Below are 17,417 nucleotides of genomic sequence, written 5' to 3'. Positions count from 1 at the left end.
GCCCAGGGTCTGACATAAACAGCCCCAAGGCCCAAGTTGACAGTGCCTTTCTGGAAAGAGGCCCTTGGTAGAGTCTCTGCAGGAAGAGGACGCACATTGGCCTTAAAGGGCAGGATCTATGCTGCTCACAGCTAGGAAGCAGGTGGAACATAGATGAAGTCCACGGTGTGTTAGTAAAAATAGTTCTCTAAGTGGGGGCGGCGGCAGGGGGCGGGGGACCCTGATTTGTAGCATCTGCTGCTTTCTGGGGTGTAGGTACTCTCACTGTGGCCAATTTCAAGCTACCAGCGTGACCTCACTGAGTGTGCAGTTGGGGAGAGAAGCTCGCGGTGGTGCAGGTACGAGCCTATCCAAGGCCGCTCCAGCACACGCTGTAGGAAACCTCTCCCCAGATGAGGAATGAGGGCTTCCATCTATCTTGGGAGCATCTCTTCTCCTCCTCCTGCCTACCTTTCAGATTTCAAATGAATCATGCCTTCCTTCAGGAGCCTCCCCTGCCCTCCTAGGACTCCCTGTAATGGCATGAGGATCTCTCACGTGGGGCACTTCTCCTCGTGGAGACCACCTGTTCCTCTGTGTGATGCTCGACTACTGCCTTCCTGCCTAGTCTGCAAGCCCCAGAAAGGAAGAACTTTGTACAGTTCTTATCGACTTTGTATCACGGGTGCCTGGCACAGCTCTTGGCACAAAGTTGGTGCTTATAAAACAAATGGTGAAAGACCAAAAAAGAAATGAACTGAGACCTAAGCTGGGCTTGGTTGCTAACCCTGATTTTAGACCAGACACTTTACCTGCTAGCTTTTTGGCCTTTGTTCCTTCTTTTAAAAATGTTATATATATATCTAAAGACTCTGTGATTTCTCATGATTCTTTCAATGCTAGGATTCTATGAATATTTGAGTCAGAAAGGTAGTGCAAATTTTGAATGCTGGCAGCTGCTTCAGCAGTGTCTCCACTTTTTCATGTGCTGTGTGTGTGAATGTGTGCATGTGTGTGGTTGTAGGTGCCTATGGTATGTACATTTGTGTGTGCATGTGCACGTGTATGTGTGGTGTGGAGGGTAGACAGGGGCAGATGGCAGAAGCATGAGCAAGAGGAAAAGAAAATCTCATAATGAAATGTTTTCATTTCCTTTTCATGTCCAAGGTCACTGGGTCATAGTAGGATCCATCTGACAGCCAGCCCTGTGGTGTTAGATTCATCCCAGTGATTCTTTTCCCCCCAAAGCTAAAAACTTTACTGGAATTAAAATAAAATCCAAACTGTCAATCAGTCCATAAGCCCCTTGTGGGCAGGTCCAAGTCTTCAACATCCGTATATCCTGCTAAACCCAGAACAGTGCCGTGTGCACAGTGAAAACCCAGTGAATCTGCTGAAGAGTTAGCTTTAAGACAGGCCTCACCTTAGCATAGTCACCAATTTTGTTGGGACCAAAATATTCTTCCATTTGTATATGTTTACTTAGGAACACGTGGGGAGAAACATCCTCGGAACATTTTATACATTTTTGTAGCCTTGATCATAAATGAGGCAACCTACAATTTATTTCTCCTGAGTCCGAAGAACCTGGAGGACCCTTGTCTCTGGGATTTCTTTTCTATTCCAGGCCAGCACTTTCTGGCAAGGCCAATGGCAGAAGTTCATTTTTGGGCCCCTTTTCCTTTTGCTGATGGCTGCATAAATTTATCTCAGGGGCCATGGCTCCCTTGTTTTCGTGACTATCCCAGGAATGAGAGGTGAGAGCTAGGTGGGCCACCTCTAGGTCCTTCTTAAAAAAGGAAAGGAGCTGTCCCCTGTCTGTGCATAGCATGACATTGCCTTTCCACATGACAAAGCCATGTGGTGGCAGTGAGGAGCAGATCCCAGAAAACTGTGGGAGTGGTTTTTAGCTGTGGATGTACATGCTCTGTGACAGGTACAGACCCTTGCAGGTAGGGGAGGGCTGTTCCAGCCGAAATCTGGAAATAGTGCTTAGGAACCCAGTTTGCACCTGTTTATATAGAAGCTTGACCAGAGCAAAGAGCTGATAAAGGAACTGGCGTGGGAAAGACAGGTTGTGACAACAACCTCCATAACAAGAACGCTAAACATTTTGACCCTTATGTGCCTGGTGCTATGTTAACCATTCTCTAAGCATTACTATATTTAATCATCACTACAACCTTACTCCATTTGGCAGATGGCTTAACTGAGGCTTACCCAACAATTGAACAGTAATCACAGTGATACCATGACACGGAACTTCTGCCTCCCTAATCTAGGGATTTCGTCCCAGTGTTTTGTTTTGTTTTGTTTTTCTTCTTTTTAGTTCCCAGGCTAGGGGTAGAATTTGCGCTGCAGCTGCTAGCCACAGCAGCTGCTAGCCACAGCAACATCAGATCCGAGCCATGTCTGTGACCTACACTGCAGCTCCTGACAATGCTGAATCCTTAACCCACTGAACAAGACCTGAGATGGAACCCTCATCCTCATGGATACTAGCTGGATTCTTAACCCACTGAGCCACAACAGGAACTCCTTGTCCTAGTGTTTTAAATTCCATTCCCTTTCCGTCTCACTTTACAAAAACCTTAAGCTCCAAAAGATTTCCATGAGTCATTAACTGATGTCTGAAATTTTACTTCCCAAGATTTTGATAGTATAATGTGAATAGCTGCTGTTTGTTGAACAGCTTTTAGGTGCCAAGTACTGTGCTGTTATATATATTCTCATAAGACGAGGTATTCTTATTATTCCAGTTTTACAGCTCAGGAAACTGGGAATCAAAAAGGTTTTAGAACATATGTAAAGTCACACAGATAGTAGGAAGGAAGGACCAAGGCCAGCCTTTCGCTTGCTCTGTTGTCTGTGAGTGCTTCATTGCTTTCTGACCGAGGGAGATTGATGGCTGCTGAGAGCATTTGCCCCTGGGATAAACATCCATCCGAGCCTTTGTCAGGCATGTATTTCTTAGTATGAATGAAGGGTCAGAGATCACCTTTTGATGGAGTAGAAGTTTGAGAGCATCAAACCTCTGTAAACCAAGTAGAAGACCTCAGGATGGAAGAGGCCCCAGTGACAAATCAGCAGGCAGATTTTATGACCAGAAAGTCAAAGCTGAGTGTCAGCGGCTTTCTGAGGAAGCAGGGAAGAGGTGGTCAGCTCAGGCGTGTTTTATGACTTCCGAGGATGTGTGCAAGACTCACTCATCACCTTAGTCTTACGAGGCACATGGGGCCCAGGCAGCTCTGAGACCACGTCTGTGGGGAAATCCATATTTCTATGGACTGAGTCAGGGCTAAATTAGACATCAGGGTAAGGCAGCACATCTGAATTTCATCACCATTATATCATCTTTAGACCGTGTAAATGTTCATAATGATATTTTTGGTAGCTTGGAGTAAGCTGTCTACAGCTGAGGTATATTACTTTAAACCTACATTAAGAGACCAATAAAAGTGTTGGCCAGCTAATCCCCTATAGTCATACACTCAGAAGTATCCAGGCAGCAAAACGAACCAGAGTTATGGGTAAGTGGCCTGAGGTGGCCCTGAGGGCACAGACCCTGACCATACTTGTCACTTGCAGGAGCTGTTGGGAGAAGTGGAGCTGTGTATATAGGAACAGGCTTTCCCCTCCCATGGAGGCTCCATCATTTACATGCTCTGGAATCCTGAGGCCTTAGAAAAATAATCCATGATCTAAACCCACCCTCCTCAAGAACTGGACATGAACATCCTTACTGTGAGGTGGCACAGGGGGTTGACCTCGGGCAGGGGGACACCCACTCATCACCTGGCATGTTGTCACATGCGGTCTTATGGAAATTGCCCTTTTTAAATGAAGCATGAGACCAGTGTTTGACAATGGGTCAGAGTGCTTGAAGTCAAGACTATCCTGGAACCACGATTTTCATAATTATCTTATGTAGCACTGACTCGATGTGGCCAGCATGCCTTCAGGACACAGTCTCTGCCTGGCTGTGTGAAAGGTCTTATTCTACCCCTCACTGATTTTCTAGTGCCCAGGGTTCAACTTGGCATCTTCTAACTTGGCTCTTGGAAAACCAATAGCAGAAGAAACCCCACTTCCTTCTCCAGGACCTCTCAGTCAGCCCTTCAGGAAGAGCTACCCAGAGAGTTTCCCCAGGAGAGGGCTGCTCTTCCCTCCCAGCCCCCTCCCTCCTGCTATACTGAGCTCTTCTTCTGATCCCAACCAACTTGAGCTTAGAGTTCTCCTTCCTGCTGCTGCTTTTCTCCCACCCGCCTCTTTCCTGACTCTTTTCTTCAGTCACACATCGGAACTCCTGAGCCCTCCATCTTCGCTTTCCATCCTATTGGATATTAAAGTCCACAGCTGGCTCTAATCTACAAGAGGTGCCCTCAGGTACATTCTTGCTTCTGACGAGGCCAAGCCTCTAAAGCCCTGCTCCATTTGGGGTCAGCTTAGCTTAGCAGGGACTCCACAGACTTGCAAATCAACCCATGCCACACCTCCTCCAGGAAGCCTTCCCCCACATGCTGGATTCCACTGATCATCTCCTTTCCTAACCTTCTATAGTAATCCCATTTGTGCCATACCATCCACCATTCATTCATTCAACAAATACTTTTTGAGCCCCTATATGTGATGAAATACTTGATGAACACAATAAAGTCCCTACCCACTTTCTTACATTCCTATGCAAGAGAAGGATAATAAATAAGAAAAGAAATAATAGAAGTACTGTGAAATAAATAAAGGTAAGGCATCAAGAGTCTACTGGCGGAGTTCCCGTCATGGCGCAGTGGTTAACGAATCCGACTAGGAACCATGAGGTTGTGGGTTCGGTCCCTGCCCTTGCTCAGTGGGTTAACGATCTGGCGTTGCCGTGAGCTGTGGTGTAGGTTGCAGACGCGGCTCGGATCCCGCGTTGCTGTGGCTCTGGCGTAGGCCGGTGGCTACAGCTCCGATTGGACCCCTAGCCTGGGAACCTCCATATGCCGCGGGAGCGGCCCAAGAAATGCCAAAAAAAAAAAAAAAGAGTCTACTGGCTGCAGGCTTTGGTGGAATGGGGATGTGTTAAACTAGGATGATTAAGAGGTGACATCTGATGAACAAAAGCTAACCATGTGAAGAAGATCTGTGGGTAGAAGTGTCCCAGATAGAGGAAATAGCAAGAACAAAGGCCTAAGATAGTAGCAGGAGTGGTGTGTTGAAGACAACGCAAGAAGATCAGCAGGCAAGTGATACAAGATGCTGGAGGGAGGGTTGGGGTCCAGGTCACAGGAAGGCATCCTCCACCTCAACCTTACTGAGATTTTGAGCCAGATAAGTCTTTGTTGTTGAGGGCTGTCTTGTGCATTGCAGGATGTTTAGCTTCATCCTGGACTCTTACCAACTAGATGCCGGTATCACCCCCAACTCCCTCCGCTTGTGACGATCGAAAATGTTTGCTATTTTTGATGTTGCCAATTGTCTCCTGGGTTAAGAACCACTGAAATAAGGCCATGGCAAGGATATGGATTTTCTTCTATGTGTAATGGGTGGTAGAGAGCTGGGAAATAACCTGACATGATTTCCACTTTTAAAATGTAATTTAAAAATGTAACTGCTCTTGGGTTAAAAGGTTATAGGGGAACAAGAGGAGGCGGGGAGTCCAGGAGGAGGTCCCTGTGGTTAGTCTGGCTGAGTGGTTTGGACTAAGAGGCAGTAGTGGGATAGTGTGAAGTTGGTGGGTTCAGAGTTTATTTTGAAACCAACAATACTTGCTGAAGACTGGATATAAAAGGTAATGAGGAAGGTTGAATTGAGGATGATTTCTAGATTTGGGGTCTGAGCAACTGTCAGAATAATGATGTCATTATCTAAAATGGGAAAGACAAGATAAGACTCAGAGAAGAGAAGTTCAGGGGTCAAAAGTAGTTTAGATGTCCATTAGATCTCCAAGTGGACATGACAGTAAAAGAGAAGAGCCTGGAGCCCAGGAGAGAGGTCCAGATTGGAAATAGACCTCTAGAAGTTGTAGATCATACTTATTGCCTGGGGAAAGAAAGGCCTCTTGACTGAGCTCCAGGGTACCCCAATATTTAGATGTCAGGAGAAGGAAAAGCCAGCAAAGGAGACAGAGAGGAGGGCCAGTAAGGGAGAAGGGACATTATCAGAGCTTCATGGCCCTGCAGCTACATCCATTGGTGGACTGTCCTCAGCCACGTCACCACCTAAGCAGGGAGCCCCTCGGGCACTCATTTGTGATCAGCGCCAAGGACCACTACAAAACTGGGTTTTGGACAACCCAAGGACCTAGCAGGAGTCACTTTGTTTAATCTTCACACTAAGAAGTAGATGCTATTAGTCCCATTTTATAGCTGAGGAAACGGCAAGTCCGAGAGCTACGGTAACTTGCCCTCAATCACATGTGTTTTCAGCCCCACTCCTGAGCCTGGAGCCTTGGAGAGTCTGATTCCATGTTCACACTTTTTCAATGGTGCCCTTGGCCTCAGCCTCCCAGGGGCCCACTCAGTGCCGTCTGCAGCCTCTGTTCCCATCGTGGCAGGAACAACTCGTTTCTGCCCAGGCTTATGTGGAGTCCTTTCACGTCTGCTACTGCCCTTGAGAGGGGCAAGCAAAGCTGGGATTGCTCATGCAAGGCAAGTGACTGTCCAGGTCCCTGACCCCAGTAAGGGCAGAGCCAGCCCTGGCCCCCGGAGTCTCACACTCCTTGCCTAGGGCACTCCCATCTTACCTCTTCTACCTCCGGCCAACATGTTTCCCCAACTGGCAACCATATTCAAGGCAGCAGCCCTAGCCAGTGTCCAGGGGCAGAATTATTATTCTCGTTTTACAGACTAAGAAACAGAGGCTCAGACAGGCCCTGTGAGTTGTCCCAGTTGCACAGCTAGGAAGAAGCTAAGCCAGAAATAAATCTTCAATCTCCTGGCTCTCAGTATTACTGAGTTGAAATAAATAATCTATATCTGACAACCAATTTTCTTTCTTACATAACAACTTTCCCAATCCATAAAAGACATAGCGTCAGACAGTTTTGTGGAATTTTTCCCAAGCACAAGTATTGACAGTCAGAATTCTATAATAAGTCCATAATCATTTAAGAAGTGGAAATGACTAGAAGCTGGACATTCTGTGTACTGGGCCCACTTAAAACTACTTCTTGTTTTTTTGCTTATTCATAAACATGCTTTAAAAATAACCTTTGTAACATATTTGTTGCTTTGCTAAGCCCTCCACTTTCTGGGATGTCCCACTCTTTCTTAGAAAAATTCAAAACAATACTTAAAGGCCCCATTCCCAAAATATTTTCCAGGATACAAAGATGCTGACACATGGGCATGAAATCTGGAGTCAGGCTTTGGTCTCTGACCTCCTCGAAAAAGAAACTGAAAACATTTCTATGTTTTCACACTTTCCCTGTAAAAGGACAGACACAATAGCTTTGAACCCAGATGAAAAGAAAGGTAATGCATTTCATGCATAGGGAACTTCTTGGTAGTGTGTTGCATTCTGGGACAATTGATTCCGTTTGTCACTGCAAGTTTCAGAAAGAGTGGAAATAATATGTTTTGTTTTGTTTTGTTTTTTTTCACTTTTGGGCACAGAAAAAGTAAGTCAGCATTTGCTTTTTCCTAAAAACAAAACAAAACAAAAAACCCAGGTGCAACAGTGATGGATTTAAACAGCCTCTTGAATGCTTTGCTTTGGTCCAGTCAAGCTTCCGGTGCTGGGTTCAATATAACCCACCTGCTTAAGGAGCAAAGGACTGGGAATGATGTGACAAATGTCTTTTTTCTGCTATAAATGTTATTTAAAATATATAACTGGCCCGGTGACATTAATTTTACAGGGAACAGAGGAATGAGTAGTGGAGAGGCGAGAAGGAGAGATGAAAATTATACAAGAACCACGTCTGCTTTTGCCCCTTAGGCGCCCCTGTCCTGCAACCTCAAATAGAGATGTCTTAACTGCTTAGAAAGGAGCGTTAAATCTTTGGTCTGGACAGGAATTCAGCATTTGAGGAGATGTCACTAATAATCCTCTTTGAGTGGGAGTGGTGGAAATGGGGCCCAGGGGGAGGGCATTTTACAAGGAGAGAGTCGGAATGAGCCCCAGGGGAGCACGGCAAACTGGAGGGAGAAAGGTGAAGCTTCCGCCTAAACAAAGAGGCAGCAGTTTGTCATCGCCGATCTGTCCTCGGGGCTGCATTAGCCAGGCTCTCAAGAAAATTGGGACATGTCGCCTTTGTGGCCCCGATGTAGAACCTTGGTGTGGGGTCACTCTTCCATGTACCCTCCTCTGGAAAGGGGAGGTCTGGGGTCAGTGACAGCTTGTGGGCTGGGTTGAGGGCGGGAGTCAGGATTGGGGTTTGGTTTACCTGAAGTTGTCAGCTCCAGGGACGGCACCAAGGGCCTTTAAGCTCCTTATACTGGGAGAGAAACTGAAACCCTCTGCATTGGGGCAGCCTGGAGCCTCGCTCACAAGAAAATGTCAGGCTCTCTACTCTGGGCAGGAACTTCTTAAGAATTTGACAATGTCAACATTTTAATGGTATCTTAGCCCTGTTGTCCTTAAAAAAATATACTGAGAAGGAAGGATGTGATTTGTGGGAACAGAAGCTCCTTCCAGAGTCACTGCACCACCACATTAGGACCAAAACATCTGTCCTGGTCACAAGGCTAGCAAAGGCCGTGATTTCCCTCTGATGGTTTCCAGTGACAGGGCATGTCTTGGGCCCCTTGGACAATTTATGGTCATGTCTAGGGAAGAGGATCACAGAAAGATGGCTCTGCAAACATGAAATGGGAGAAAAATGGTAGAGAAAGGCTGGGGACAAAGACAAAACATAATTGCTGTCGTTTCTCTGCCTAGTTGGCCAGAGAAACAGCCAACCTCAGGGATTAAAGGGGACTTGTAGTTTTGATGAGGTTGATTAGTCACAAAGAAAATCAAGAAGGAAGAGGAGAGGGGAGGGGAAGAAGAAGACAGATGATGACAGTGGCTCTCACTTCCTGAGGCCGCCTTGGCAGCAGGCACAGTACCAGGCACTTTATACATCTTTGTCACTTAATTTACATAATAGTTCTATGAGAAAGCAATCAGTCTGACCTTCAAGATGGGGACACTGATGCTTAGAGAACTTAAGTTACCCAAGATCACACAACTAGGAATCATAGAGCTGGGACTTAACCCCAAGTTTGTCTGGCTTCAGAGCTATGCCCTTTCCTAAACCATGCTGTCGTCTGGGCCAGCAGCTTTTAAACTTTTTAAACCATGACTCATAGTGAAAAAATACATTTTCCATCATGATCCAGTTTGCACATATGTATGTGTAAATGTATATACAGCTAAGACCAAAGTTTCATGAATACTTTCCCTTGCTATATGCAATGCACATTGATTTGTAAAAATTTTACTCTTTCCTTTTTTTTCCTATTTTCTTTTGAAGAGAGCAAGAGAGAGTTGTACCACTTTAATTGATTTCACATCCCCCTAATGGGTCTCAACCTACAGTTTGAAAACCATTTTCCTTTCCTCTACACCACGGGAGTTGACCTGAAATGTTTTCAACTACTTGCTTGATCTCGTTGGATGCTGCGCAGCATCTTTGCTTCTGAGGCAGGCTGCTAATTATGCACCCTAGACCATCCCTCTGGTGAGGGGACATCATTAATCAAATATTTCAGAAATTACAAATATCAGACAAAGCCTTTCGCTTGGAAAAGAGTCAGTCTAGGAAACCATCCAGAAAACATAACCGCTGATCTCAGGCACTGACTAGTAATATTTTAAGCAGTTGATGCATGCTTTCTCAAAAGAAACTATTTTCTCTGCTTTCAGAACCTAAAGGACACATCTGCTCTGACGGGGCAATGCACAGTCACCATCTAACAATAAATGCCCCAGGAAAAGAACAACGCAAGTGGTTGGCTCTTATCATTCCACCATCAAGTGTAGTGCTGTCTTTCTCAATCTGGGGTGAGTACACCCAGAATCTGAAATTTCTGTGCTTTGCAGGGAAGTGCATATGTCTTCACCCTGGTTTAGGATTTGGGGGTGATTTTGTTTCAGCAGCTGGGGGGCAGGGACAGGGTTGGCTCAATCAGCTTTAGATCATGGAAAGTGAGGTCCAGATCAGGTGGCTCCAGCACAAGTCAGCCCGGAGGAGCCGCGGACTCGGTGACTTCACTCCAAGCAATGTGCATGCTAATTGAGAAAACATGTTCCTGTGATGGCCTCATGCAGAAATCCAGATTTACGAATTTTTTTTTATTCCTAAGAATTCCTTGAATATTTGCCGTGCGTGTCTATACAGCCTCCCGGAGTACTTTTCCTTCTTACCCAGTAGAGTTGTGTTTTTCAGCTGTGGCCCAGGTCAGGTTTTGAAAGGGTGGGATTCTGACAGAGCAAGTGGGCACACGGTCTCAGACCTCGGAGAGAAGCAGGAAGGCGGCAGGAGGGGAGAAAAACAGCTTACACATACTCTCCCTCTTCTGGGGCAGGAAAAGCAACAGGAGCCCAAGTCCTTGGAAAGCAACTGTTTACAAAACTCAGTGAGGGGCCCTTCCTCATGCCTCTGGCCCTTAACGCCCTCTGGGCTGGCTAAAGCCCACCCGCCCAGCCATCGGACAGGGCTCAGGCTCACTGGGCACCAGCTCCATTCCAGGCTCTGGGATGAGTCAGTGCTCTCCAGCCCTCCCTCCCTCATTCACCCTCACAACTGACTTCCAAGAGCAGTATAATGAGCCCCTTTTAGAGAAGAGCAAACTGAGGTTTGGAGGGATTGAGTAATGTGGTTACAGAGTCAACAAGAGGCAGAGCTTGGATCTGAAGCTAGGTCTCTTTTGTGCCAGGGTTGCTTGTCTACAGTCCTACCCACCTGCAGGACATCCCCTCCCCAGGAGCCTCCCTAGAGGGCACCTTGCCCCAAACCTCTCTGAGAGCCACACAGCTAAGCCTTCTACAGCTAGTCTCTGTTTTGATATTGCTCGTAACTGCTCCAAGAGTGTTACGAGCAGGAAGGCAGCAGGAGGAGAGACAAACTAGATGCAAAAACAAACGAACAGACAAACAAACAACAAAAAACCCCCCAGCAGACAGGTTTTGCTTGGTCCACATGGATGTTTCGAAAAGTGAAGAAACTATATAATCGAACTCAAAATTCTGACTCTTTCGGAAAAGTTGGAAAATCTGCCCACATGGTCCTACAGACCTGCAAAGCAATAGATGGCCTTTCCCCTCTTGATGGGACAGACCCTCTCTAGTTTGTTTTCTGCAGCCACCACCAGCCTATGGCCTTACCTCATTTACGTTATCCGATGAGGCATTTCCACTTTGACTCTTGAGCAAGCTCCTTGGACAAGACCATGATTTATACTTATTATGACTCTCCAAGTGCCCAGGCCTCTAGTTAGCATATTAATTAAGATGCTAGGAGTTCCCCTCATGGCTTAGCGGTTAACGAACTTGACTAGGATCCATGAGGTTGTAGGTTCAATCCCTGGCCTCACTCAGTAGGTTAAGGATCCAGCGTTGCCGTGAGCTGTGGTATAGGTTGCAGATGTGGCTCAGATACTGCATTGCTATGGCTGTGGTATAGGCTACAGCTCTAATTCAACCCCCTAGCCTGGGAACCTCAATATGTTGCGGGTACAGCCCTAAAATAGCAAAAAAAAAAAAAAGATGCTAATTGGGAGAAGAAAGATCAATCCAGCAGCCTGAGGTCAGGGGGCTGAGGACTGGTCCCTCTTTAACCAAAGGTTATATGCAATTCAGCAACTGCTGTTCAGCCACTGACCCTTGGGGTGAGAGAGAGCACAAACACCTGGCTGCCGTAGAAAAATTCACTTCTTCCTCTTCTATCTCTAGTAAACTTGATAAGGTACATAAAATCCTAAGGAAACGAGCTGTTGGAGGAGGACAAGTTGTTATGTGGGGTAAGGAACCAAAACACTCTTAAAGCTGCCAGTACAAATGGCCATTCTCAAGAAATGCCTTATTTAGAGAGCATTACATAACATTTCTGAAATACAAGTCTGAGACGAAGTTTGCCTCTGAAAGAAAATTACAGGAAAATGTCCATGAGTTCCCTTTTGCTTGGATATAATGAGGCCAAAGTAATTCAGAAGATGAAATGTTTGGTTAAAATTCTATCAAAATGAGGACATTAAATAGAGAAGGTCAAAATACAGGTGGGTAAGTTCCTAGAGGAGCTTCAGTACTACCAGGAAGATTTCTTCTCTCCGTGTAACAAAGCTTTACATATACAGAGACATAAAAAATGCAAAGATGAGGTTGTCCAACCTGAACTAAAAAGCATAAAGGGAGGAATTCCGCAGACCCCTCCGGGCACCGAGGGAGAACACGAGGGATGGGAACTTGTGTTTGTTGAGCGCCTGCTGTGCACCAGGCCTGTGATGTTCCACCAGTATCCTCCCACTTGATGCGTACAACAGCCCGACAGAGCGGGTATCACTGTTATCTCTGTTTTATGGAAGAAAAACACTGGCTACAAAAGAAGCCTTCCTGCATCTCTGTTCTCCTGGTGCTCATCTCCTTCCTCCCTGCTCGCCTAGTCCAGCGTCCTTCGGGCAGTTAGAGCCCACCTTGAACCTTGTGGTTTCCTCCTTCCTTAGAAACCACAATCCAAAGGGAACCTGCCTCTCTTGCATCTCCCGAACAACATGGGGGTTTAGCTTTTGGTTACTGACAAGAATGAGGTGGTCCCCCGGTATGTTAACCTCTAAGCCAGGTCTACTCAGGTCCAAACATGGGATGGCACGTCCCCAGAATACACAAGTGAGAAATGCAAGTCACTTTAACTACCACTCTGATCCACAGTGATTGGGGCGGGGGCACCAAGTCTTCAACCGCATCTCTGATCCACAGCCATGGGACTTGGGGGGGGGGGGGCATTGAGACAGGACCCCCTCCCCCCAACCTGGCTGAGCTCTCATGGCTCCCAGCAGACAGTGCTCCCTGGAACTTACTTGGGAACGTGAACACTATGCAGCCAGATGTTATATTCCACCAACCTTGGCTACCAAAAAAGCAGCCAGAGGAAATGGGAAGATCAGCCCATCTGTACCAAAGAGCAAATACTTTGTGGTTATTGGGAGACAATCCCAGTAGTCGTGGATTGTAGCTGCCCTCGATGTGGAAAGGCTTCTGTGGGAAGCTTGGGCTGTTCGTTCCCACTGACTTCAGAGCCAGATCGTTCCACTTGCAGAGCTTTCCACCTGCAGAGGCCACCCCAGGCAGTGCCAAAACATCTCCATCTGCTTACTCCGGTGGGGAATTTTCAGGGAAACCCTGACTGTCTGACTGACTAATACTACTCCTAATAAAAAGACTTCCGCGTGTAAAAGAGGTTGGCCAATTCAGAAAGCATTGTTGCTAGTCCCACTTGACAGATTGCATCATCAGACCTGTCTCAACTTCATTTGGGAATCTCCTTAAGTCTCTTATGTCCTTTTCTTTTTTTTTTTTGGCCTCATTAGGAATCAATTCTAAACTCTGCCAGCTCTACTGTTTTGGTAGTTTTCTCTCTTCTACTGCTTGGGAGTGAGTAGCAAGCAATAACATCCTCCAAAGACATTATTCATTTTAGCTCTTTGCACTATGAATAACCAAATGGTCCTATTTTTTAATTCTCTGGTGAGATTTTGGTAAGGATAAGTGAACTGTTCTACGTGAGAATAAACCCAGTCTTACAAGCACCATCCCTCCAGTGCAGCATTACTAGCCTACTTTTTCAATCGAATGTCACATTATTAATTCTCATTTATTCTCACAGCTTGGGCACAGTTGTATTAATTTGATACCAACGTGTGCCCATGTTGTATTAAGTGTTGTCGATGCTGGGGAGGGTTCTGCTTCCTCGTTCTCTCATTCAGGGAAGGGACCTCCTGGTGCCAGAGTGTGATCCACTTAGTGAAGGAGAGAAGGATTTCCTCCCAATGCTGTGGACACCCGGGGCAGGCAGTCTGCCTGTGTTTTTAATAGCATATGGCAGAGAAGGAAGCCGCCATGCTCTAATACCGCCTGTCCCTTCTCCCTCCTCTTTCTGGTTTTCTTTTCATATGGTTCAGTTGTAGTCACGTTCCACTGACCAAAGCAAAGGACAATGCCTGGCAGAGCCACAGCACTGAGGTTCCTGCAACTGGCTTCCTGGAGCCTGATACGCTGGCTCCTGGAGGATGAAGCCCAGGGCTGGACACCTGAAGCCCAAATTTAATGATTAAATAATAGATGACCAGACTATAGGGCTGAAAGGCCCGTATTGGTAATTTCCAAGGGAGTTCTCAACTGGGAGCAGTATTATCCTTCTAATAAGCATTTAGCCACATATGGGGGGAGGGGATTTGGGGTAATCACCGTGACTTCTGGCATTTAATAGGCAGGTAGGGGCACTAAACTTCCTGCATTATGTAAATAGGTCACCCTTCACCAAGAATCGTCCCCAGGTGCCAACAGCCCCTTTGAGAAACACTGTTAATCCACTACCCTTGTCCTATAGAATGGGAAAGTAGTCTGAGAAGTTTAGTGACTCGCTCAAGGTCACAAAGCTACTTCCCCTCCTGTCTCATAACTCAGGAGACGACCACAGGAAGCTTACCCGAAATATGGGAGCAAAATAGCAAGAGATCATTTCAAGGGGATTCCCACTGTATTGTATTCTGAGACCAACAACCTATAGAAACTCCTCCAAAACATGTAAAGTAACCCAGAGAAGAGTAATGAAAAAATCATGAGGCATAGGCCCTTTTTATTATACATTTTCATTATTATGGCCTTGGCTAAATTTTGTGGCAAAAATGTCTATCCTCTCAGCTTAAATAGTGACACTTTCATCCTTTGCACACCTGAAAGGTCAGTGACTTCAAAGCCTCAGTTTCTCTAGCTGCATTTCTGCTTCAGGGCCATCCCAGTTTTCCTGCTATTTAGAGTTAGGATGTTAACTGGTTCCCCACTGTCAGGAAGCAAGGTCTCTGGCAATGAGTTGGAGAAGGGTCTTTCATTTCCATTTACTTGCTAGAGGCTGCCATATGCTGTGAAACTGGTCCATCACAAGAGATGATTTGTCAGGATGAGCTAAGCCTGATTCCTAACAGTTTAGCTGATGGTTTGCAAGATCAGAGGTGCCAGTCAAAGGAGGAGCAACCCTCTGTGAATATGGATTGTTTGCTCAGTGATATCCAGATTTTGATATGAATCCTCAGCCAGCCTTCCACTGCCTGCTGAGAACAGCAAGTGGTTTCTCCGCGGCTCCAAGGCAGTTGCCACTGAAACAAGGCATGCCACGAATGTGCAGCACTCGTGCTCAGCACTCATTTAAAAGTTGTGCCATTTTCCCATCAGTTTAATCTCAGTAATGATGAGAAACTTCCCTCAGGCTCCAGCCCTGCCCTGCCATGCCCTACCCTCCCTGCTGATGTCGGCAGCTGGGGGCCCCTTCCTGGCCATCACACAAATTTCTCCATGGAGGAGGAGAGTGTGAAGCCTCATCCCCTGCTCCCTCCAGCCCCCTGGGTGGGGGAGACATGTGGTGGGCAACAGGAGAAGCTGAGAACCTCACTCCTTGACAAAGGTTAAGGATACCGAAAGAGTCACCAGTATGAGGATAGCTGCCTGAGTGGACCCAGCTTGCCATTTCTCTAGTGGGTCTGGGCCTGGGTTGCTTTGGGGTAGGATGGCTGCCGGGGCAGGCATGGCACAAGCAGCTGGCTATAAAATCCTCTGAGGTACTCCTATAGCTCTATCAAAACATGAGTCCCCATGCCTCAGAGATTTGTGGTGCCTCCTAACATTTTCCCCATCAAGACTGCCCTTTTTCCCACCTGCCTAAAAATGTTGGGAAAATCATGGTGGGGGGGGGGGGTTGGCAGCATGTGATGGTAATCCCAACCCCCTTCAATGACCCAAGTATGAGCCACATTCAAGGCCAGCAGGGCCAGTCCCAGCCCCCAGACCATTCACACTCCCCACCCCTAGTCCTCAGTTGCTGCTGAACCTCTGGGAACAGATCCCATAATGGACTGACATTTGGGCCGGCCAGGCTGACGTATGACTTCTGCAGAAGAGACCCATGCAGATCCAATGTAGCCTTTCTTCATTGGCTCTTCAGAAGGGGAAAGTTTCAGACGTTCAAACTGTAGACACTGCACAGGAAGGGCTGGCAGGGTCCAATGGCTGCTGCCCTCCTCTGCGCTGAGAGGAAGAAGTAGTCCCCTCCGGCCGCAGACTTAACTGACAACTTCAAGTTTGAAGACCCGGAATAGAAGATACTGGTGGGCCCGCCACTGCCATTCTGAATTTGAGAAAGCAGCTGACCATACATGTGAGTGGGGGAGGAGGTGTCTGGCGCTGGCAGTGGGTGTGCCCAGAGGATGGAGCCAGGACAATTAATCAAGTGCCTTTTCTCCAGGATTTCCATTGGCCTCAGATGACGGAGGGGGCAGAGATACCCAGGAGAGTCCTATTTTGGTTTCCAGCTGGGAACGTGCACTAAGTTTTTCTTAATACCCATAGCACCCAAAGGCTTTACTGTAATACCCTTTAATGCATGAAACACCCATAAATTATCCGACAAACTGTTACAACTTCCAACCTGGAACAACTTGGAAAAACCAGCCTAGCAAGCAAGCTCTTTTTTAATCTCTCAAATCACAAGAGAAGAGAAAAGTTCAAGCAGAAAACACCTTCCATGAGAATCTCAGTTGTTGTTGTTTGGAAAGAAAAAGGAGAGTTGTAATCAGAGTGAAGCCGCTTGTTTACGATGGCTCAAAGATGCCGCTCGCGACCCGGAGTCCTGTCTCTCCCTCCCCTAGGTCTTTGCCGTCTGGACCCAAGGCACTGCCGCCCCACCCCTCCATACTAGCTTCTCCCGCACCTGGCAGCAGACAGCTGGAGGTGAGGCGTGTAACCCACGTAGCAGGACCTTGCATGGAGTCCCTTGGCGAGCAGGCTTCCTCTAACAACCCCTGGGGCCCTCTCTGGGGATTCCCAGTTCTCCAGCGACCGGCGAAGGAACCCGGAGACCCTTGCTTCATGCCCTGCACCAGGTCCAGGGCCCCCTGCCCGCTCATCCCCTTCCCTGGGGGCAGCGTAGCACTCGAGGGACTAGGCACACACCCCAGCCCGCGCGCGCCCTGCACTCGCACTCCGCCGTGCAGATCACCACTCCTGCGGCCCCGGCGCGCTCGCAGCCCGCGCATCCCTCTCGCCACACTCGTTCGCTCTCTCTCACTTGAGTGCCGTCCCCCTTCTAGCCCTCGAGCTAGTCCTTGGCACCGCCGTACAGCGATTTCAAGCGCCAGAGTGGCCTCCCGCACTTCGGGCCATCGGGAGGTTGGGAACTCCACGACCTGAGAGAGCCCTGCTCCCCACGACTCGCCCACCCGCCGAGGCTCCCGCACCCACTTGGGACGCTCCTCTCACGGCCGCAG

The 17,417-nt window shown here is 47.4% G+C and overlaps 1 protein-coding gene and 1 long non-coding RNA gene across 7 annotated transcripts in view; one reads left to right on the top strand and one right to left on the bottom strand.

Moving 5' to 3' along the window:
- LOC102166460 (uncharacterized) overlaps positions 1-17,417 on the top strand; it is a 418,456-nt gene that overhangs the window by 229,058 nt on the left and 171,981 nt on the right. For 3 of the 5 annotated variants that reach the window (XR_014844450.1, XR_014844448.1, XR_014844456.1), the window contains one exon: positions 9,811-9,948. The exons of 1 other annotated variant lie outside the window; for it this stretch is intronic. This is a non-coding gene — a long non-coding RNA (uncharacterized LOC102166460). Of the gene's footprint in view, positions 1-9,810; positions 11,652-17,417 lie in introns of those variants that run through there. One more of the 5 variants, XR_014844449.1, reaches the window with a different exon arrangement.
- NGF (nerve growth factor) overlaps positions 1-17,417 on the bottom strand; it is a 51,536-nt gene that overhangs the window by 33,588 nt on the left and 531 nt on the right.

This window comes from Sus scrofa, chromosome 4, assembly GCF_054392235.1.
Source record: "Sus scrofa isolate SSC_HxYL_T2T_F1_AM1 chromosome 4, Sscrofa_HxYL_maternal_Yorkshire_Landrace_v2.0, whole genome shotgun sequence".
NCBI lineage: Eukaryota > Metazoa > Chordata > Mammalia > Artiodactyla > Suidae > Sus > Sus scrofa.
The sequence above is the reverse complement of the archived record's forward strand: the minus strand, read 5'-3'. Positions and strand labels throughout refer to the sequence as shown.